The sequence below is a fragment of the Sturnus vulgaris genome, chromosome 1, assembly GCF_052056855.1.
Source record: "Sturnus vulgaris isolate bStuVul1 chromosome 1, bStuVul1.hap1, whole genome shotgun sequence".
Taxonomy (NCBI): domain Eukaryota; kingdom Metazoa; phylum Chordata; class Aves; order Passeriformes; family Sturnidae; genus Sturnus; species Sturnus vulgaris.
In genome coordinates this window covers 10,422,491-10,445,202 of record NC_142243.1, presented here as the reverse complement: position 1 = coordinate 10,445,202, position 22,712 = coordinate 10,422,491, and the positions used below count along the sequence as shown (strand labels likewise).

The 22,712-nt window shown below is 41.7% G+C and overlaps 1 protein-coding gene and 1 long non-coding RNA gene across 4 annotated transcripts in view; one reads left to right on the top strand and one right to left on the bottom strand.

Annotated features, from left to right (window-relative positions):
• Window positions 1–417: 417 nt before the first annotated feature.
• Window positions 418–11,092, bottom strand: LOC148225071 (uncharacterized). 2 transcript variants are annotated; one of them, XR_015801305.1, is made up of 3 exons: window positions 7,870–11,092; window positions 6,489–6,699; window positions 418–2,742 (listed from the first exon to the last, which is right to left on the bottom strand). It is a non-coding gene; the product is annotated as an uncharacterized LOC148225071 (long non-coding RNA). The 2 variants fall into 2 exon arrangements; XR_015801311.1 differs by having other exon boundaries at window positions 10,074–11,092.
• Window positions 11,093–11,629: 537 nt separating this feature from the next.
• LARP4B (La ribonucleoprotein 4B) overlaps window positions 11,630–22,712 on the top strand; it is a 54,516-nt gene continuing 43,433 nt past the window's right edge. Inside the window, exon 1 of one of the 2 annotated variants that reach the window (XM_014872256.2) lies at window positions 11,630–11,771. The gene's annotated coding sequence lies outside the window, so the exon portion shown is untranslated. The remainder of the gene's footprint in view (window positions 11,772–22,712) is intronic. The other variant, XM_014872254.2, reaches the window with a different exon arrangement.

The window sequence follows — 22,712 nt, the reverse complement described above, 5'->3', positions numbered from 1 at the left end:
GATGGGAAGCTTGGCTCAAGTTCCAAATCTTTTCTCCCAGAGGACATCATGGGGCTCACCCAGCTCTTCATGACTTTCCATACCTCCAAGCAGCATCCAGTCTGCCTTTAGCCAATGCACTGACGTAGTTTTGTGCACTGTTTGAATTCCACTATAATGTAAGCTGCTGAAAAGGAACAGTGTTTATTCAGGACTCAGCACCTCTCAGACTTTCTCATTACTTACATAGTGTTTATACTGCTCAGTGGTGCCAATCAAGATAAGTATTTACTGCTGCAGGCTGTTTACTGCTTCATATCTGAATATAGCTGCTGCCCTGAAGAACTCACAATGTAATTATAAAACAAGATGCTGGGAGTTTAAAACAAGAGAGAAAATTGGTGAGCAAAAGAGCTAAGAGTGACAAAGTCAGGAGAAGCAAAATTTTTTTTTATTCTACTCTGTTTATTTTTTACAATTATATGCTTTTCAATTAAAGAGTATTTTTTCAATTAAAAAAACCCCGAACAACTAATCAAACTACAAATGCTTCATTTCAAACTACAAATTATTTTCCCCCCTTCCTGTTTCTCATTGCAATTTGTATTTCTCAGTAGAAAGATTGGACTTTACATAATTTGATATCTTCATTTAATTCTATTTAAGATTCTCTTTCATGTTTATAACTTCCATCTGCTTATATACCATTGGTTCAGGTGTCTCTCCCAAGCTTGGTGCTGGATTATCAACAGAGACATACAAGGCCTTTCTTTCCCTAGTGGTCTATAAAGCAAGGCAGGTCACATTCATCCATTTTGCCTCCGTTCTTCTTAGTTGATTTTCCTCCAGGCTGGACCATGTGCCAGCAGGTAGTTTTCCCACTGGCTTCTCAGGACCTCCTCTGGATTTCCTGGGACCATCAGTCCTGCTGTGAGTCTCAGGACATCACTCACCATTATCCTATTCATATCATCCAGCTCACCTCTATCTGCCATCCAACTCACTTCACAGAATCCATGGACATACTTTCTCAGATACAAGATCACCTCTACCATTCATTTAAAAATATAATTTGAGTTACCTCTTCAGGATACCCCCCCTCATAACTCAGTTTCATAAAAATCAGAAACATATAGTCATATGCAAGTATTACCCATATTATAGCAGACATCAAAACATGCTGCTGCTGTGCCACATGCAGGAGAAGAGGCACTAGAAATGCAAAAGGCATCACAGGCAGCATTAAGCTTTTTTAAAAAATCATTGTGTATTGAAAATCAGGGGTTTGTATTAAAAATCAGTACACACATTTGCACTGTTATCTCCTATTCAGATTCCACAGCTGTACCCTCAGAGCTTTCCTCTCTTCAAACACAGAAGAGACACAGGAGGTTGGAGGGAAATACTCTTCTTCTGTTTCAGAAAGTAACTGTTAAGAAAACATGTCTTGGATGTGTAGGTCACACGGCATTTGTCTCATCTGGGCATTGGCCTGTCCCAGACAGCCTGGCTGTGATGCAGAGAACTTCCTGATGTATTTGTCCAGTGAACACTGAGCCACCTGCACATGTCACTGAAGCCACCAGACATGCTCCCAGCCACAGCTCAGACCTGACCTCACCAGATTAAGGAGAGAAAAACGATATAAACATGTATTTTTCACTACTGGGTAGTTTTCACAGTGATTTTATCCATCTGTAGTAATACCAGAAGGACGAATATTAAGTTTATGTCCAAAGCCTGTGTTAGCTGACCATGCCAGTAACAACCATGGCTGCCTGCCACCAGGAGAGAAAGCTCTGTAATTTCCCTGACACTGTACTTTACATGTTGTACTCAGCTGAGTGAATCACTCAGCTGGAGCTTGCTATTCAGACTTCCTATAGTACAAACTGCTTTTTTCTTTTCCCTTTAAAACAGTTTTCTATTTTCTCTCTTACACCCAAGGGGAAGTTAGATCTGACATTGCACAAAAACTCTGCATAAATGATACAGTTTTTATGTGTACCTTGAAGTGCACAGGGATTTCCCCACACTTAAGTAGGTATGCTCAGTTTAGATGTCTAACATATGTGTCAGTAGGTCACAATGAGACATCTCTAGTCACCATTCATGTGGGTTTCCTCCACTCCCTTTACAGGTCATTCCACTCCCAAAATCTGGCACACATGATCCACTCAGGGGTGGCCACAGCTCTCAGTCTGGTACTCAGCTGTGCCTTCATCTCATCCTTGTTTCCTGGGCAGCAAAAATTGTTTGGGCAGCCTGGGTACTCTGGAGCTTCAGCTCCAGACTTAATCCATTGCCACCAAGTGCTTGACCTGTGGATGACTTAAAAACCTGCATTTCTCCTTCTAGGTGATTCCATTAATTGGGCAGGAGCTACAAGTACTAATGAAACAGCAAACACTCCTTTCTGCCTGCTTGCAGCCATGTATACAGACTTAGCAGGGAGAAGTAAGGCATGGACTAAAGATAAGATCCATCAATGTGATGGAAAAAACCCGCAACATCCTAAGAAGGGGAAAACTTCACTGAGAGAAAGATAGCAGGTTTTCAAGCAAGCTAGCTGCCTGAAATTAAGTGTTACCATCATCATTTGGAAGTGGAGAGAGTTGGTGTTGATGTCAGCATCGCAGGTGAGTCAAGGAAGCACTGGCAAGACAGAAGGAATAAACTCTAACCCCCTGCCTTCTCAGGGATAGTTGCTTCAGCAGGAGCTCTCTTTGTGTCTTGAAGTAACCAGCAGCCTCCACAAAAGCTCTGTGTTAGATGAGGAAACAGATCAATCAGAAATTTTTATGAGAGCAACAGTAGTTTATAAAGGAAAATGCTTTCCCGAAAAACATCTTGAGGATCAAGGCCCTCTGGTACAGAACATGTTTGAGATGCCTACATCACTACTTGAAGCATGAAATGAGAAGAAAGCATTGTGACTTCTTGAACAAGATCTAATTACGTTATCTTTCTGAGAACTAGAAAATAACAAGTGTGAAAACTGTCCCTCTTACTGGGATCCTGCTGGCTGAAAACCAGAAATGAATCCTCACGTCATGGAAAAAGGCTCTGCCAGAGGGAAGAGGATTCATAGGGCTGTATTAAATAGATGATCTTGACAATTTCTAGGATTCAGGAGCATGGAGTAATTTTTTTACAGGCCTCCAAAGACTAGTTGTCTTCTTTGACTGAGGGGAAGAGGTGCAAAGAACAATCAGACGTGATTTACAGAATATCAGCACCTGATGGTCTTTTCTTGTGGAAATCTTGCTTTGCTCCCTGAGGGCCTGCCTGCTTTTTGCAGAGCAGGAGCAATACACCAAAAAACCTGATGAGGGTGGGTATGTGTTACACTGTATCTGTAAATTATGGGCATAAAATAACTGGAGACAAGACAGCAGAGTTTCTTTAACACAGATAAGCCCCCAGTAGCTATGATGTACAGCAATTCCCAACTATTTACAAACTCAGCTCACCCAATGCAAGACTCAAAGCCACTCTGTTCCTCCACCACAGGTGACAAGGGCAAGGGTCTTAAAGCAGCTCAGAGACAACCAGCTCTTCTCTGTCCTTTTTTTGCTCCTTTCCTTAGAATTACAGGGAACTTGGTGTCAGTTTATCAGAGAGTAGACAGAGGCTAGTGGGCCTCTCTAAAATGCCCCCAAAAACATCGATCTTGAGGTATATGTGCAGGTATAGGTAAAATTCACCATTAAATTACTTAATTATTTTAAAGTATTCAAGAATTATCTGAGCTTCTTAGGACTGAATGTTATCAATTCTCAGTGACTGCAGACCCTGTTTTCACGAGATTCTTATTTGTAATGCACAAGCTGTTAGTTTTTTCATTTATACAGCAGAGTAGAGGAGATCTACAAGAGAATTATCCTTTAAACATTGCAGCATGGAAACAATGACACCCTTTTTTGACTTATCTAATAATCACCTTGAGCCCTACAGTTTCAGAAGCAGTAAGCCCCTAATTCAAAAGGATATGTGAAAAGAAACAAACCAAGGAGTCCTTCAGTCCTCACTGATGAATACAACAACCAGAGTTTTCCTGTCACCTTTGCTGCTATCCTCCCCAGTCACACCTTCTAGGAAAAGTACTTTTTCCATCACTAAGAGAAATGTAACCTCCTAATCCAGCCATAAGGTGTAAAACTCTCAAGAGATGCCTTTTGTTGGGTATGTTTCATTATAAGCAGTAGCTTAGCTCAGTTCTCAAAGCCATGTAAAAAAACAGTCAAGGCCAGGAACAACCATCTTGAGGGACAGGGAAATGAAGTGTCAGGCACTGTACATCCAGTACTTGGCAAAGGGATACATGGATGGTCTCCTTGCTTGCACTGAGCAGTTTTAGTGCACATGAAGAAGTGTTGCACTGCTACCAGAGACAATTTGCAACTCCACTGTTTTTGGCATGGCCTGGGAAGTCCTTTCCCAGCTACACCAGCTGCTGGTGGTCTCAAAGGACTAGAGAGCACCTGGGAATCACTAGCCCTGCAAGGGTTTTTGGATAGACTCCTTTCTATCCTGAGCCACACTGACCCTAAAAAGCAACAAGTGTTAAATTACTTTCAGCCAACTATACCCATATCCAGCATTTTGACATAAAAGCATCTCTCAGACCCTACAACCAGACCATAGTAGTACAAATTATTTTTTCAACCATTAAGTCACTCTTTTATGCCATTTGAAACACTAAAATGGGTCTGAATTTCATCTATTTACCAGTCTCCATCAAGTTCTTTATTATAAATCTGAAACTTTTGCCATTTTCCTCTACATAACCTGTCTTCTATCCAATACACAGATGAAATAGCAGCCTGCAGAAGTTTTCTTTTGTGGTGTCAGGATAAATTTATGCCCACTGTTGAATATATTTTATAGTGAAACAGATGAAGGAGAACCTGAAGTTTCCCAGTTGAAGCAATATCACATGGATCATACAGGCTACACAAGAAATTTGAGGAGGATTTCTGTGTCACAAAGAGATATTTGATGTAGATTTAAAGTGGGAAAAAAACACATTTCTTCAAGTAAATTAAAAATTTAGGAGAGTTCTGTCATTTATATTGTGTTCTATGTTAATGCCATTATATTTAGTGATATCACTTTAGGTAAAAGTGTTGCTTTAGAAATAAATCTTTGTAATTAATATTTCACTTGGCCTGAATATTAACCTCAAAAAAGAGACACTTCTTGAATTCTGTGTTTGGTCTTCTTGTACATAATATTCTGCTATGATGGGAGGGTCATATTAAACTGTCTATCTGATGCTAAATTAACAAATTGCCAAACAAAATGCTAATTCCAAGCAAGGAGTACGTTATTCCTGAAAACTGGAGACAGAGATGCCACAAATACGTTTCTATAGAGGGTATATGCTTATTTTTCAAGTCTTGAGTATTTAAGTTACTATCTTTCAACATTTCATCCCAGCTCACTATTATGCTTTATCCAATATATTCCTTCTACAACAAGAAACATTTTATTTTCATAGCTTTGCAATTAATTCATTAGGGGCACGACAATTTACTGGAATTTTCCTCACAGATGTCCAACATAATTGAGAATGAGAGAATTAAAATTGCATCCAAACACACACACAGACATGCTATAGAGACAGAGAATCTTAAAATCTTTAAGAACATGAGCAGAAAATACAATTAAAGATACTCATGTTTGAAAATGGAAGTTTAGGGAATAAAAGTTATGTATATATGATCCCACAGAATCTTAGCATAGTGCTTAAGAGGACAGAGAACAAAATTATAATAATTTTTCAGAGCATATACAACTTCTGCATGGGACCTGTTACAACACAGAACTCAAACATCTTCATGCCTTAGTTTGCCACCTGTTAACAGGAGATAAATACACTCATACTTCACACAGGAGATATAATGATATTTAAAAACTGTTGGGAAGTGTTCAGAAACAACAGTGATAGAATGATGAAAATAGGTACAAAGGCAGAAAATTGCTAACATTCTTACTGCTAAGAGAATCTTAGATTTTTTACTCGGACAGAAAATGTACAAATTATACAGTTTTTCATTAAGGTTTAATTAGCTTCTAAAAATGGGCCCAGGCTATAGAAATAAATATGTCACAGATTAACAATAACTAAATCAAAGACAGAATATTGCTCAAACCCAGAATATGCAAGATCTGGTTTCAAGTCTTGACCCTGCTACAGACCTGCTACCTGTAGACAGAGTAAGGCCTGTGCACCAGTCAGTTTTATGGTAATGCAAAGTCCATGAAACAGAATGACAATTTTCAGATTTGTGATTATGCTCAAGTAACAGTAATAATTACTGTTAAACCACCTCCTGAAAGCTGGCAATCAGCTGCTGTTAACAACAGTTTTAATGTTTATGAACCATCTACAGCTTAGACTTTTTTACAGGGTGTTCATGAAACTCCAGGGTTAACGAGAGCTTGCACTCACACTACAGCCTTATTTTAAAATGGTCTCTGTGTCTTAAAGAAATCAGACTCACCTGATGCAGGGATAACGCCAGAAGGAAAATCTGCTGAGTGTGGCATTGTTTGAACTGGTTCTACAGCAGCACTTTAGAAGGTTTGATATCAAACAGCAGCTGATCCAAGAAACACACAAAGTGCACATGTTCGTGTTGTCAACCACGTGTGAGCACTCAGTGCTGCTGTCTGGGCATCAGGATTTCACTGCAGTCCAGCTGGATTTTGGCCCTGGATATAATTAAGAAATTGTCTCATGATAGCCTCGCCACAGTGTTAAAAATGATTGTTCAAGTAGAAGAGAAACAGATCCAAATTATCACCTACTTTTATCAAGACTCAACACTCTGTATTACACATCTGCACTTAGCTGAGAAAGTGAAGAGTATGCCATTAAACACCAGACAAGAAGAAAAGTTATACTGGAACATATCTCTGTTCTGCCTCATCTGAACCTGGATCATTCCTTCAGTTAGAGATGCATGGTGTAAGAGGGATCATAAATCTATCTGATCAATAATGGACTTTCATCAGTTCACCTGATAATTAATTTTCACTTAGCTACAAAGGAAGCCTGAACATTTCACTAAACTACAGGATACCACATGGAGCTGAAACTTACATATGCCTGTCTTGTATAATCTTTTAAGCAGGTCATTTAATCTTAGTTTCCCCTCCCTTTGGAAGGATTATTTAGTTTCTCTTAATCTCTTCCACATTGACTGTTGAGATGGTCTACTTGGAACAAGGACTGTCTTTGACACACCCATAAATTTACTTGTGACTTATGAAAGATACTGATGTAGAAATAATATATATATTTAAAATGCCACTCATCAAATCCATGCAATAGAGACTGGTTACAGGATTCTATTAAAGTTTTATGACAGGAATAGCCCATTGAGTACCATCATTTAGTATCTTAGGTTTTCAAATACCTCTCTTCCTGCAAAGCTGGGTAATAGCTTCAGGAATCGTAAAAAACTACTTGGCTCATAAGGTCTCACAGAATTGCAGAGTACTAAGTAGTTTGTGACTTTTGGCAAGTCTTCCAGGTCAGCAATTCTTAAATACTAGTGATTCATGAAGCCTTATCCCATAGACCTGAAGGTAAAATATTTTATCAGAGTGTGTTTCAAAGGAGTAAAAATAAACATAAAACAACAGAAAAACAAACTCACAAACAAGCAAACAAAGAAACAAAAAGGCAGTCCAAACCAGGAACTTCCTTACAAAGCAGAAATCTAGCTCTGTATTAGTGGAAGTTTTTATCACACCACCCAAGTGCTTCACAAACCTCAATGAATTAATCCTCTATGCTCTTGTGAGAAAGCAAATATTATCCTTTTTATTATATTGATAGAAAATCATAAAGACTGTAAAGCACAAGTGTTTCAGTACCTCCAGTGACTTTTGAGGGTTTGATTTTCTGACTGCTCAGTTCCAGGTTTAGCTTCCAGGAATACTGCATTATTTGCTATTCCTCTTTGTACAGAGTCATCTTCTTAAATATATCAAAGGCTTCCTACCCCCCCCCTCCCTGAACTAGGAATCTTAATTAAAAAACTTACAGAATCACAGAATAAAAGATTCATCAAGGCTGGAAGAGACCTTCAAGAACACCTAGTCCAGCCATCAACTCAGCACTTGCATAACCCTAACCCCAAACCATATCCCCAAGTGCCACATCCAAGCACCTCTTGAACACTTCCAAAGACTTCCAAAGATTTCCAAGACTGCCCCACTGGGCAGCTCATTCCAATGTCTGACCACTCTTCCAGTGAACATTTTTTTTCTAATATCTAAGCTGAACTTCCCCTGGCACAATAATGGCCATTCCCTCTCATCCTTTCACTTGAGTTTTGACAGAAGAGACTGCCCCTGACCTGGCTATAACCTCCTGTCAGGGAGTTTTAGACAGCAATGAGGTTCCTCCTGAGACTCCTCTTCTCCAGACTAAAAAGTAATTTTAAGAATATATCACTAACATACTGAGAAGTAACTTACATAGTCCTTTCTATATCTGATTGACCACAGATCAAGGTAAAAACAATTAGTTAGTCTAATCTTGCTTGATTTTTCTGGACTAATGGTCCAATTATTCATGGACATTGCTCCTTCAGAGGTGCACCCTCTCTCCTGACTGCTGAGATGTTGAAGAAACAGGAGTAGTTTCTACTACCACACACATCATCCACAGTCAATCTGTAACATTTCACTCCTATCTGGGTACACGCTCCTCAGTTACCAGGGTACCAAGGAAAACATCAAACCTCTTTGATCTCAGCAGTGTGCCATTACAAAAATGTAAGAATTTTTAGAGATTAAGTTCTACATTCCTCACAGTGAGGATCAGAAGGGGCTCAGTCAGGTAGAAAACTCATATTACTTTCCAGAAAAAGTATTTCACCAAGGTTTGGATGGGAATACAGCCTGGCGAGATGTGAAAACTGCATGCCTAAAGAGATAAGGAATTTTGAGGCCCCTCAAGAACAAGGATATAACGGGACTTACGACATTTGAAAGTTTAAAATCAGACCTTTTTTTTTTTTTCCTTTTCTTGACAAGTACTGGAGTCTGCTGAGAAATGATCTGGCATTAAAAAGCAAAATAATATTAAACTCCTTTACAAAATAAACTTTTTAAAAATTAGGAACAGCAGTTTTGTCCACTGTTTTAGACTTCTAAGTAATTGTTTATACAGCAGCTATGTGGTGATCACCAAATGGATCAATAACACTCCCTGCACTGCTTGAGGTACTGTCTGTCCTTCTGAACACCCTCTCTCAAAGGTGGTTTATTCCTTTTCCTGACCAAGCTCTAGCCTATCCATCTTCCTCTGCTCAGGGCTTTTTCCTCATGACAATTCTGCAAAAGTGAAACAACTCACTATGGAAAATATCCTCTTGTTTGCCCAAGAGTGAGCACTGAGATGCACTTCCCTCAATGAACAGCAAAGCTCTGTGTCCAGTAGGGTCTCAGCTCATTCCAGGCACTCGGATGTTCTTTATTGCCCCTACTAGCAAGGGATTTTGAACAATACAGTAACATCAAGAAATTAAAACTGCACCAAAAACCATTCCAAAGAGTGCTGGGGTGTCCTTAAAATAGGTCTTCTAATTGCTGTATTGTCTCTGTGGGAATTTCTAGCAGACACCTGGAAGGTAGGGATATGAATCTTATCAGTAAGGATTAAAAACTGTATTATCCTATCTGGATTAATTTCTGAGATGCAGATAGGCAGCAAGGCATTGACAACTATTGACAACTGGCTGTAATGTGATGTAGTTTTGCCACACCTGAAATAGAAGACAAGATGAGGACTGGGAGCAGCCCTGGAAGATGATCCTTTTAGACTTTTTTTTCCCTCCCTAAGTCCCAAGAGGAAAGCAGAGCTTTTCCTTTTGCCTAATTAACTGTAGTTAAAAATAGATGATCTGTACTAAATAACTAGAACTGTTTGACAAGATTTGTCTGGCTCTTTGGTCTTGAATCTTGTGGGGCTCACTGCAGTTTTATATAACTGAAGATTTACTCTATTCCCCAGCTTGGGAAGAGCAAGAGTTTCAGGCTGAGAAGTTGGGAGAGTCCAACAGAGACTTTACCTCTGGCAAAAGTCGCTCATGTTCCAAACAGAACATCCTGTGCTTGCCCCTCTGTGCCTGCCTCTCTGTGCATTCCCTTTTCTTCCCATGCACGTTGTTCAATCCAGCCTGACATTCTCCAGCCTAGGAGGAAGCAAGCACCTTAAAACAAAACGCACATACTTCCCAGCAGCTCCTTTGCTTGTCAAGCCTTGGCAGCGGCAGAGAGGAGCCATTCTGTGGGGACTGGAACTTGCTGTTGGAAGCAAGCACTGCGTGTTTTGCTGAATAAAACAATCCTGCCTTCCTGCTGCAGCCCTTGTCCTCCCAGGATTTTTTCTCAGCCTTTTGCTTCCTCTGCCTTCTCCTCCTTTGTGAAATGAATAGTGTGAAGCTGGTGAGGCACTGGAACATATTTGCTAGAGAAGCTGTGGATGCTCCGTCTCTGGAAGTGTTAAAGGCCAGGCTGAATGAGGCTTGGAGCAACCTGGACTAGTGGAAGGTCTCCCTGCCCGTAGCAGGAGGGGCAGAACTCAATGATGTTTAAGGTGCCTTCCAAGACAAACCATTCTGTGATTCTATGAGACAAAACTCTCCAGGTTTCATAACCCACATGAAACACAAGGCTCTTTCATTAAACACTTTTCTCCTAAAATTTTCCTATTTAAATTTATCACGTTTGAGCCACGACTGCTCAGTTTTGCTCCACAGAAGCTGGGACACTCTGCGGTAAGGTAATTTTACACAAGCACTTGGTCCCTCCCGTTGCTTCCAGCGTTGCAGAAAGCGACAACGTGCCCGGTGTCAAGGCACAGCCCTGGACGTGCTCGCACCCCCGCAGCCCTGGGTGAGGCCCCGCCGGACTCAGGCACTGCCTCAGGCCCACTCCGTCCCTGGCCCGAAACACCGCCCGGCGCCGCCGCGCTGCCCGGGGCCGGCTGGACACTGCCCCCGACACACGCGGACACAGCGGGACAAGAGGCATCGCTTTCGCGACCTCAGACGTGACCCGCCCTTCCCTTCCTTCCTCCTTCCCTTCCTTCTCCCTCCCCTTTCCTTTCTCTTCCCTTCCCCCTTCTCTTCCTACTCCCGGCTCCTTTCCCGCCAGTTCCCGGCGGGAGTACGGCGACTGCGAAGGGACAAAACGCCTCCGGGGGAGGGAGCGGGGGGGGCGGGCGGCGCCGGCCCCACCCCCGCGCGCCCCTTCGCGGCGGCTGACGTCAGGCGCCTCACGCGCCGCTCCGCGCGTCACACGCCGCGCGCGCGCCGGGGCCCCCTCCCCCCTTCCCCGCTCCGCCAATCCACGCGCGGCGGCGCCCGGCCGAGCGGCGCCGGCCAATCCCTTCTGCCGGCGGGGGCGGGACTTCCGCCGGGAGCCGGAAGCGGGTCTCTCATGCGAGCGGGTGGTTGAGTCTCGGCTCGGAGACGTTTCGGGCCCGGAGCCGCCGCCGCCCCCCCGCGCCCCCCCCGCCCCGCCCGCCCCCGGCGCTGCCGCCGCCCGCGCCCCCTCGGCCCCGCCCCGCACTCCGCTCTCCTCCTTACGGCATCCGGCGGCGAGGCCCCGGCGGCGGCGGCGGCGCGGCGAGAGGCCCCGGCGCCCGCGGGAACCCGACAGGAGTGAAAGGCCCCGCGCCGGCGGAGCCCCCCCCTCTCCCCGTGCCCGCCCGTGTCCCCCGTGCCGAGCCCCGGCCCGAGGGCGGCGGCGGCTGTTGGTGACAGGTGAGTGCGAGGGGCCGCCCGGCCCGCGCCCTCCGGGCGGCGGCGCCCGCCGGGGCCGTTCCGCACCCGCATCTCCCGGTGCGGGGGGATGGCGGGGCCGAAGGGGGAGCGACACCACCCGCTCCGCCGCCCCCTCGCACCGGGGAGGCGGCCGGAGCCGCCATCTTCCCACCCGAGGCGGTTCCCGGGGGAGAGACGGGAGGGAGGAGGAGGATCCCGGCTCGGGGCCGCGGTGGTGGCGGGGGTAGGGCGGGCGAGCCGCCGGGGCCGCTCCCGCACTGCGGCCTCGCCGCCCCGGGCACAGCGGGTGAGCTTTGCCCCCGCGCCGACGGGGCCTTGCGGGAGAGCCGCGTGTGCCGCGGGGCTAGCGGGAAGGGGCGAGCGCCGGGGGGACCCGCCTGGAGCCTTCCCGGCTGCCCGGCCGGGGCGGATGGGCGGCTGGCACCCTCCGGAGTAGCAGGCGGTGCCAGCCCCCGGCCCATCGCGCCGGGCACGTCGCTGACTTTCCACGCGAGCCGTGTCCTGAGCAGGTGAATTGCCGGCGGGCCGGGGGTGCGCCCGGGCTGCACAGCAGTACCTGCGGGAGCACACGGACGCTGCGTTGCCCCCAGGATTTTGTTGTTGTTGGGCCTTCGGTAGCTGCTTCAGCGAAGTTGTTTTCACTCTCAGTTTCAGTTTGTCCAGGTGCTCAAAATTACTACGTAGCTTTGTCCACAGTTTAAACAGATGTGCACTTGCCAAACAGTGTTTGTTGTATGAGATTCCTGTGTGGCAGATAAGTATAATTATTTTTATTCTGCAGGTAAGCGAATTGAGGCAGAGTGGTTAAGACTTGCCTGTGGCCACAGAGAGAGAGAGCTGGTTTCAAAACCACTGTTTAAACTTGAGTCACTGTTGGGGTAAAACCATGGGAATTCTGGCTTCCGATTCTGCATCTTGTCTCTGGCCTAGTTTTGTCGGCCTCTGAATCCTTAGTAAAACTGGAGAAGGAATCTTTTTTAAGTACTGCCTCAAGGATTCCTATTGGAAGGTCTGTCTTGTGGTTGGAGTTTCATGTCAAACTTATATGGTTTTTACAGACTGGATAAATTCTCAAAGGTCAAAGCATGTTGTATTTTTTTTTCGACTTGCTAGGATTTCACAACTCTTGGGTTTTGATTCTGGTCTGGTAACTTTTTATCAGTTGAACTTTCACTTCTCCCTGCTGATTTGTAAGCATTTCTTCAAGTCAGTTCTCAAGATATGAAGCTAATCAGCTTAATCACTCTAGCTATTACAACAGTATTGATATTTTTTATATTTTTAAATTTTTTTTTGTGGGAAATGAAAAGGAGGTGAAAACTAGGCCGAGGCCTGATAATACACATATAAAAAGTAGTATATATTTTGTGTACAATGTCTATAGAAAATTTTATTCTTCTAGATGTGTTGTCGTTTATGTGTGTATGCTCTTTATATGGAAGCCACAATTGTTCCTGCATTTAATTGGTCTTACATTTTGGGAAAAAATCTTTATTCAAACAGAGATAAAAGTTTGCTTGAATCAATTGAAAGCATTTGATCTCTTAGATATTCCTTAATAAATAATTGTAAGTAGTTGGGTTCTTAAGCACACACAGTGTTCTGGGTTAGATTGAATTACCTTGTAATTGTTTCTGTTGGGTTTTTTTTTACCCATTTATACGCAAAAACTGTGGGGGAATAAAGGTGCCAGCACAAGTATATGCTGACTAGGTTGCTTTTTGTGGCTGGCTTTAATGCCAATATACACATAGAAAGTAGGAATGACTGATACGTATTTATTATATATATTGCTTAGATATGGGGCTGTGTCTTAAATCTGTTTCATTATAGAGCAAAACCGAAGATCTGGAACTGGAGGCAGTTATGGGGGCTTGGGGATTTTGTTTGGGGGTTTTTGTTTCTTTGAGACGTACAGAAACCACGTAGGCAGTTTCTGATGATTTATTTCGATTAGAGTGAAGTTAAATCCTTGGTTTATTTACTGAAATGCAAAGTCAATACAGCCAGGTTTGTGTAATCTGCATGTTCTGTACTGATCTGTTGCTGCGTCTCTTATTAAGTCTCATATCTCACAGCAGCTTTGGCTTTAAATCAGTTGAGAGCTTAATTGGCATGGTAATATAAACTCTTTGTTAAATATTTATTACATTACCTCACAAAATGCACATGCTAGACACGGAAAAGGCATGTTTGTGACCACAGTGCATGACAAATATAAAGTGACAGCTTAAAGGTAGCAAAAAATGAGTTAGAAAAAGCTAAGTAGTTAGGTGTAGATGTGTTCCATCAGTTTGATTTTTTTTTAAACTAGGTGGCTTTTAGGACCTTCAGCACTATTAATGTTTAATTCCATGGTGTCTATATATATTCATCAGGCATTCACATTCTTGTAAATTAACAGGTAAGGCACACAAATAAGCACATAAAGCACTTGACTTGCCTTTTCTTGTGCCTGTGTTGGAAGGAGCAGGGCTTGCAAGGGCCGCAGCCTCATTGATCTTGAAGAAGAGCACTCTTGTCTTGGAGGTGCAAAGGTGGCTGTGGAGGTAGCTCACAAATGCAGTGTCAGGAGGGCTGTCACTGGCAGAAAGAGTTGAAGCAAGCAAAGAAACATATTCTAGAGTCTGGAGAATATTGAGCTTTGGGAGTGTGATTTGTGTGTATGTGCATGTATGCACACATATGAGAAACTTACATGATGTAAGACGTAATGAGTGTGGTTTGCGAAGTTCCCTGTTCCTCTAAGCATTTGCTAGCAAAATGACATTTTTGGACAACAGGTTTGTCTAAGTCTTAGACATAACTGTAGAAAATAATCTCCGGCTGCATTTTATTTCCTTCATGTAATCAGTGACACTCAGCTAACAGGAGTATTGGAAGTCTCGTGCATTTACATTCAGAATGGGCACACAGGTATGAGTAGGAAGGACAGGATGTTACAAAACAGGACGTTGTAAGGAAGAAAATTAACCCTCTCCCTGCAGTTTTGAAAGAGGCAATGGTGTGTGGAGAGCTGTGTAGAAGATGAGAATAAAAGCTACTCTTGTAGTAAAGGCCCTGGAAAGCTGTTTGAGCAATGTTGTTCTGAAAGCAAAGCCTGCACATGCTGAAATCAATATTATGATTTTAGTCCATATACAAGATCTAGATGGGTGGATTTTACCACGGAAGACAGTAATTGAATTATGGAGAGGAAAGTGATGTAAAACTTAAAACTAGCACTGTTTCAAAGTTTGTGATCCCTCATAAAAGAGAAGACACGCACACACACTCTTCCCCTGAACTTACGTTGTGCTTTGTCAAAGGCACCAGTTCTAACTGTATTTGCATTTTCAAGCTAATGCATTGGGAAAGCTCTGTTTTCTTTTCCTGTGCATTAACTCCTCTGTGCTAAACTCAAGGGTAGTGTATCGTCATGATGAAACACAAAAATCTCACTCTTAAGCAACTTCTCTGAATATAAAACTGAGTGATATTTCACCTGGTCAAGAAGTGTTTTTGTACTGTAAGTACTGGATAAGTGAAGAAGACCCGTTGCTATTCCAACAATCTGTTTCTTTTCTTTAAGCATATGACTTTGACTGTCTAATGATAAAGATATGTCTACAACCAACAAGTTTGAGGAACTTGTTAGGAACAGGAGACCAGCAGTTGATTTCTGTTCCACCCATTCATCTACTCAAGTTCTATAAAAGTATTGCAAGATAGAAACAATTTCTGTTAATTGGTTCCCAGCTGGTGGTACTTAAATTTTGGTGATGTGATGGAGCCAAGGATTTATGAAATCATTGGTCTTTCACATCTGTGTGTGTAGCTGTTCCATCCCCTTTCTAAAGGAGGGTGCCCCTCCATTCGGAAGCAGATGCTGCAGAGCAATACCTGCAGAGAACAAAGGTACTTTGGAGTGCTTAAATTAGGTGTGACTATAATACAGCATTAAATGTGCGATTAGGATAGCCGTGACAGTGTTCATACTGTGATGTGTGCTGCTGCAGGTATTTTGTGTCTGGGTATGTGTTTCAGGAACAGCAATTAACTCCAAAATTGGAAGTCTGACAGAGGTTACTAATATGTGGCTAGCTGCTTGGCCTAGAACATTGCCGGGAATTGGGGAAGTGCTGTTTTGACACCCTGATGAATCACCAATTTCTTTGAATCTTAATCTTTTCAACGCTCTCGTTTACCATGGAGGGCTGGGCTATGCGTATTCTGGATCCTGTCAGTCCAGCTCCTTAATGGGTAGTTGAATGATGTAATACAAAAGGAATCAGTTGTTCATAAGCTGAATGGATTGCCACCTCTGCACTTCCAGCAGCTCTGTTGTTATTCTCATAAGGCTGTTGGCATGTAAGGAGCTGGTGTCCCAGAGAGCATATCCTACAGTAAAGGTTTACTCTGGATTGCCTCTGTGTTCACAGATGTATCAACTTCAGTGTACGTGTATTTAAGGTTGTGGCAGGTATAAACAACTTTGAGTTCTGGACTGTTGAACGTAGAAATATAGGTGCCTATAGAAGTGTACAGGCATCTGTCTGCTGTGGTAGCCTGTGATGAATTGGACACAATTGCTTTATCTGTTAGGGATTCTTCTCTAAAACGCCAATATCACTTTGATTATTGAAAACAGCAAATACTGGCAATACAGACTTCGGAAATTACACCTTCAGATGGTATCAGAATTTCACATGCAATATGTTCACGAATACACTGAGTTTTCAGTGTGAAGTGCATAGAGTTATTTTATCTAAAACTTGTGCTGGGCTTTTTGGAAGTCTAAATACTGTATCACCTTATTTTGCTTTTAGATTTCTTGTGGTTTTTGGCACAAGTATCTAAACAGTATTTTCCCTTTGGATGGGTAAATTCCCTCTCGGCCTCATATTGACCCTTCCCTCCTGACTTCTGGAAGTAAGCAGCAATGGTGAATACTTCATTTGTACTATTCGTAAGGCGGACTTCCATCTGTCATGTTAGTGGAATTGCAAACTTGCTTAAAACACCGTAGATTTCTTTTATTCTGTTGAAAGTGTTCATCAGTGTTTCTCAGCAGATCTAATGTTCTGCAGTCTGTTTTCAAGTAAAGTATTTTATAATTACAGGATCCCAGTGATCTGACAGAGAAACCTGAGAAACAAAATATTAGTTAAATAGTAACTACGTTGAGGAAAAAAATAATTTCATAAATCTCATTTGGCAGAAACTTAATGAAAGGTTTGAAAGCTTTACAGTGATGTCTCTTGGCAGCTTTATGGTTTTGTTTTCGGTCACTGTTGGTATCCATATGCGTATTTTCACAGGTTGTGATGCTGTCACAGGTTGCCCCACAACAGAGTCTGACTCTGACTGTTGTTCAAACAAAGAACTGATGAATCAACAGGCCAATGTCCAAAGTAGTTTGCTTTTTCATACCCTAGTGCTGAGGGTTTATGCTCAAATGTTTGGATGTATCCTCCTGGTTTCTGATTCTTGTTTTAGAAATTAAAAAGTAGAGCAAAAGTGAAGAATGTACTGGGGCACGGTTCCTGTAAGTGCTGAGCTACCTGTATGTGCAGAATTTGCAGTCTTATCTCAGTTTCATGCCCATTCAATTTGTTGCTGCCCGACGGATGGGGACAGAAAATGGTCACCATGTTGCTGTTTAAAGCAGCAAGGCAAACAATTTGGTCAGAATATCATTGTCTACATTGGCATGTCTCCCGGATCTTGGGTTTGTGTCCCTGCTCACATTTAAAGCTTCTTGTCCAATTCTTCATAATAAATGTCCAAAAAATTATGCTGTAAAGAAGGGAAGGGACTCTTTTTAATGAACATATGTTGCAGCTTAGCTTATAGTCTATTTTTTATGATTGCAATTTTCTTAGTTAGCATTGTGTTTTCTAACTGCCTGGATTCAAGGAATCAGTGGAATTTTTAGAAGGATCTGTGCCCAGTTATTTTGACTTGCAAGGAAGGATTATTGTCGTTAAATCCAAGCTGAAATATTGGCAGTCCATCCTTTAACTGTGAGTCAAAACCTGAATTACCAGTAGTTTTGATTGCAGTGATACTCTAGCAAGGTGGGGTGCCTTAACTCTGAACAAATGTGCATCCAAGAGGTGATAGTCTTTCATACAGTGTTTTAAAACTAAGCAAGAGTTGCTTCTGGTTTCGGTGAAGCTTGTAATGGAGGATAGTAGCTTTCATTAAAAGAGGAAGTAATATTTAAATGACTGGATTATTGGGGTTAAATTCTATTTTTGACGAAGAGGTTAATGAAATATCATTGTTAAAAATATTAGCTTCCTTTTCTTTTACAAAACCTTAAAGTTAAATGATGCTTCTTCTGTAAGTAGCTAAATTTCATTTTAGATTTGGTCCTGAACATGTTTCAAAACTTAAACTAACATTTTAGGTCAATGAATGCGTTTCAAGTCATCTGAAAAAACACCCCAAAAAAACTAAACCCCAGAGCTTGAGGGGAGTTCATCCCAAGCTGTTTGTTTTGCTGCATGACTGTTTACTGAAATACTCTTTGCATTGTCAAGGATTGCTGTGTGCATTCGTATTGGGACAAAAATTGTCACTGTACCTTTTTGCTTATCACTGGCATTATCAACGTCTTATTTGGTTATATATGCCTCTCACTTGGACTTTATGTAGGTGTAGATCCTTTTCTCTCTTGGTTTACTCAGGCCTGTTGTGAGGGAAGATATATTCCAGGAGCACTTTGATGGTTGTCCCATTGGTTTGCATCAAATCTTTTCCAGAATTCTAGTTCTGTGTGCATTTGAATTTGAGATCCTTGGTGTTAGATTTTTGCTTCCCTGAATTAAGAGTGTATTGTATGGTCGCAGAATGTCATGGCAAACGAAAAAAGAACTTGGCAAATTGGCTTTAAAGCTATGTGTGTGTCTTAAATAATAATTCAAAGTACTAAAAATATTAAGGGTCCTGGAAATTCCAAATGCAGCTTTTGACCTCCTCTTGCTTAAGTGCAACACTGATTGCAGACTTGAAATGTGGAATCCAAGTAACAGCAATATTCTAAGATAAGACTATTAAGATCTGTTAAACAAGGCCAGACTTCTAACCTCACCCTTGGAACGGCACTAAATATTAACCCTATAGCTTCAAGTGGTGTTTTTAATCTTGTCTTTCATCATGAAATAATGCATTTGCTTCTACCAGCTTCGAAATTTTTCTGAGGAAGATGATGTTCATAAAACCCTGCCCAGCAGAGCTGGGTTAGTTGTTTCCTTTACCTTTGCCAAGTGTCCCACCAGAGTCAGAGGCAGGCTGAGAGTGCCTCAGCCACTCTGGTTAGCAGTGTAGTGAAGAATGCGGAAAACGTAGAGTTGGTATTGGTAAATCGTGAGGAGGAACATTCAGTAATTGAAACAAGGAAGTTCGTTGTTCCCAGCATTGCCAAACTGACACTCTTCATGCACAATATTTTACTTGTTCCTTCTAAGCAAGTGCTAAACCTCCTGGGACCTCATCATGTGTTACAGCATTTGAAGATTTAGTTTTTCTTTGAAGAACTGGGTAAAGCCAAGTAGACCATCAGTTGCTGCCTCTTGGCTTTAAAAACTTGAAGCAACTAGTAAAATACTGAAGAACTGGCAGTTGGTTTGTTAAACAAACAGAATTTATGAAATGACAGGTCCACTTACAGTGAGCCTGACATGCTGAGATGCTGGTGAGTATGTTACCCAGCAAAGTTCAGTATCTTTCTAGTTTTCACTCCAAGTCAGGAGTCAGTTTGTCTTAGCCTGGAACTGTCTCTCATAGTGAAAGTGCAACAGTCTCTGTAAACTTCACTGCTCTGTGTGAGCTCTTAGCATGATTAACTGTTGCTTCCTTCAGCAGAGGAATAGGAAAATTAATCTCGTACTTCCTTTCAATCTCTACTTTAAAGAAAGGCAAACACCAAAACCCCCCCTTACTTCATTGGTTATGTGAGAGCAGGCCAGTTATGTGGGGAAGGAAGGGAAACAAAGAAAATACATTCTTATGCAAGATATTATCTTTGCATAATAATTCCTCATATGTGCATGAATTCAGAGAAGGTATGGTAGGATGAGACAGACTTGGTGTCCAGAGTGCCAAAGTAAACTTACCTGCTGGAAATAAGATGTCTGTCAAAATAAAGAATAGTTTGAATGAAGTAGATCATAGATCTGTTTTCTGATAGTCATGTTAATCTCTTATTGAAGTGTTTTGGTTGGCTATGGGAAAGAACAATACAGGCCTTTTTTAAGAGTTCGAGTTTAAGCTACCATGTAGTGTTCTGTATTGACTATTTAAAAATAATACAGGAATGAGCAATATTTTGTGAAATCCAGTCATTAGTGCTAACAGGTATTTGCTCTTGCCCTGTCTACTCCAGGGCAAGCTTGAATTTTCTCACCAGTTCAATGTACTGTTTTTAATCAATTGCTCTTCTGCTTTCTGTGTGTATAGAAGTGTTGTGCAGTTTTTGACTTACGTCACATTAGTGCAAGCAAGGAACATGGATGGTGATAGTTGATTTAGGCCAGGTTTTGTATTTGATGGTGCTAAAACTTAGAAATATATTTTTGTGATGCTTTACATAATTTTTCCCCATCATTTAACATTTGTGTGAAATGATAATTAATTTTTGGATCAGTGTGCAGTATTTGATATTAAATATTGGTATTACATTAAAAACCTGGAACAGTCTCCCAGCTAATTTGTTGGCATAAAGATCTCTGAAGTTATTGAGAAGCTTTGACTTTCAGAGAAAATGCAATTAGCCTATCAAAGATCACTCCAAAGCATCTAGAATTAATATTTGTGCAGAAAGTAAACAATTTTAGCAGTTAAATTTATGCATATTAGTAAAAATACCGAGACTTTACTTAGTATCGCCTCAGCTGTGACTTGTGTTTGCAGATCAGAATCCTGCAGCACTGGACACTGCAAGCACAGGCTGTTGCCTTGTAGCTTAGGCAAGTGTAACAGGTAAATGCAAGTGGATGGGAGTGTTAGAAGAAATTAATGTGAGCAGTGGGTTAGTATAATAGGTGATGCCTATGCTCTTATGAGAACCTAATCAACTATTAGAATATATTAATTAATGAAAAAATCTTGTAGAAGGAGGGTGCTTCCATCACATCCTGCAGTTTCTCTTAACCCATATTAGGCATAAATATAAGGGGATTTATATTCTTAGTCATTATTTAGACTGGCTGGTTTTAGATTATAGGAAAAATTAGTCTGCCTCTATGGTTAGGCTTATTTAACAAATGTATTTCAAATGTAGTTTGGAGGCAGAGGCTGATATGCTGTGCAGAGTGTGGGATCCAACTCCAAGCTTGTCATTCTGTAGCTAAAGCATTGTTTGCCCTGTATTTAGACTTCATTAGTTTTCTGATTACTTCAGTGCAGAAGAGCAGTGGCTTGCACTGGCCTGTCCTTTCACTCTTTAATTCAGTACAGGCAATGTGCTGCAATCTGCTGGGGTTTCTGTTGTGAAGGTCCTGCAGATATGTTACTGTAGCCTTTACTTTGCTTTTTTATTTTTGGGGGTTTTTTGGGTTTTTTAAATTGGTCTTAGAAACTACCTGTGATGTTTTATAACAGCAGAAGCAGAGTTATGTGGACTTAAGCTGTTCACTTCCACTCAGAACTGAAGGACTTGGTTTGCAGTGCTCTGCTCCTCTAATTTCCTAGAGCAGGACAGAAGGATTAACGCCACCAGGCATTCACCTTGAATCCTCTCTCCTCCACTGCTCTTCTGGTGGTCACAGAAGTAAAGTGCATGTGAGGCAACTCCTGTGTAGTTCTCTGTTTAACTGGGAATGGGGTGTTCAAATTTATTAAAATTCTGTTCTTGCCAGTGATGTTTTCTGTCCTGAAGAAGTAAAAAGTCATGCCAGAGCTGGGAGGTAGGAAGTGAAATGCTCACAAATATAAGGGAGGGAAAGTGATGGAGCATTTTAGTGGAAAATCATTAATCATTATATTATATTCTGAGGTACTTACATAATCTACTTGAGTAACAAATTCACGATCTCTTTCTTTAGAAACTTTTAAAACCTTTTTCATTCAATGTGAGATGTTTTCTGCTTTTTGTAGGCTTTGGTAATGAATATAAGGATGTGATTCTACATTCAGCTTATCAAGAGAGAACGAGGTTGTGGAGAACTATGTTCATAATTAATTTATATAGCATTCCACTTTTCAGAATTTTTCATGATTTGGCTGAGCTGCTAACAATTTAACTCTGCTATTTGAGGGATTTCTTAGAAAATGCACAAATCAGAGTCAAGAGATGAATTTTAATTAAGTGTGGTACTTTTGAAATCATCATCTGATAAATATCTTATCTAACACGATAGTTATAATAGAAATTAAGTATACATCTTTATGAATAACCTGCAGGGTGTGTGCTGTTAGTCCACTTACAGTGAGGAAAACAAGCTTGTGGGTTTGTGATGGATGTGCAATATGAAGCAACTCCTGTTAATTAATGAGTTGGGTTTCTTAATGTAATGTGCTTCAGCCTGCAGTCAGGAGAGTGCTGCTTCAGACTTGAAAACGGAGAACAAGCCATAAGCAAACTGAAAACTGCTCATGACACAATCACTCTTGTCTTCAAGGCACATGACATTCTTATCAGGCGTAAAAATTTCTTCCCAGTGGCTTATTCCTGCTTAGTAGGCACTCCTAGTGTTCTTAAATGGTAAGTGTATATACCATTAAACATCTGGTTTATTGCATTACTGAGGAGAATGTGATCCACAGGCTTCTTAGTCCATCTCTGGAGTGATGTTTGAGTGCACATCAGATAGTGACTGCATGTGAAGCTTCTTGGCATGCAGGAGGGTTGCAGAAATTCTTTGCGACACCATTGAGTGTAGTGAAATTATTTCATTTTTTGTTAAGCACATATATTTGAAATACAGTGCATAA